Source organism: Aplysia californica, unplaced genomic scaffold (assembly GCF_000002075.1).
Source record: "Aplysia californica isolate F4 #8 unplaced genomic scaffold, AplCal3.0 scaffold00360, whole genome shotgun sequence".
In the NCBI taxonomy this organism is placed as follows: Eukaryota; Metazoa; Mollusca; class Gastropoda; order Aplysiida; family Aplysiidae; genus Aplysia; species Aplysia californica.
The window spans coordinates 98,704-99,771 of NW_004797630.1; the positions used below are offsets into that span (position 1 = coordinate 98,704).

Here is a 1,068-nt window from a genome sequence, read left to right on the forward strand (position 1 = left end):
GGGGGGAAATAAGACAGACAGATGGGGACAATCGAGGGAAAGAAAAGAAGGAAGACTGAGACAAGAGGCGCCCTCCAATCACCCACATTCTGATGATCAACAGCACAGTATACGTGTAACAATGCAAGATAATACAGAGGGAAGGATGATAATCAATAAAAGTGTAGAAGTTTTCAAGTTTTTTTTAGTTAAAGTACGAGTTTTACGGCACTTGCAACACAATAAGGTCATATAAGTGCCGAAGATTAAAGGTGTTACAAGAGAGTCACAAACACAAAAAAGAAGGATGGGAGATAAAGACGATAGATGTTTGATAGGAAAGAAGAAGCAAACCACACCAGAGCACCCGCCAACCACCCACTATTACAGTTTTACGCCCCCATCCACACTATTTAGATGATTTAGTAGGCAGGCTGCTTCGACCCAGTCTATCTAGGCTAACCTCGACTGAGAGGGATGATACACCCTCCCACCTCCCAGCAGAAAGACGGGAGATATTCACTGAAAATTCTCCCAACATGGGCATCGAACCCACATCTTCTGTGTGCGACAACAAAGCACCCAAACACTACACCACAGACGCCAGCTGATAATACAGTGGAAACGGGGATGGGTGAAGGCCCTTCTGAACACCAACAAGTCATTTCAAATTCAGTGGCTGCCTCCCGTAACTCTTAATTAAGTTTGAGAGTTTGAGTAAAGAGAAGCACATCTGCACAATGACTGTCATTTTGTCTTTTTATTCAGTTTTAGTAAGAGTTTGTTTTAGTAGAGGTTTTTCGGCGCTCGCAACTGCATAAGGTCATATGAGCGTCAGAAGATAAGAGGAGTTACAAGAGAGTAACAAACATAAAAAAGAAAGAGGGGAGTATTAGGACGATAAATCTATGTTTGATAGGAAAGAAGAAGCAAGCTACACCAGAGCACCCGCCAACCACCCACTTAATAAGAGTTTTACAGCACTTGTAACACAAATAGGTCATATAAACACCAAAGATAAGAAGTGTTACTAGAGAGCAACGTACAAAGAAAAGAAGGAGAGACAAGGACTATAAATATTTGATGTGG

At 41.9% G+C, this 1,068-nt stretch overlaps 1 protein-coding gene across 1 annotated transcript in view; it reads right to left on the bottom strand.

Moving 5' to 3' along the window:
- The window catches only part of LOC101862517 (cytoplasmic aconitate hydratase), a gene marked incomplete in the record, with an annotated part of 52,072 nt that overhangs the window by 23,683 nt on the left and 27,321 nt on the right, over positions 1-1,068 (bottom strand).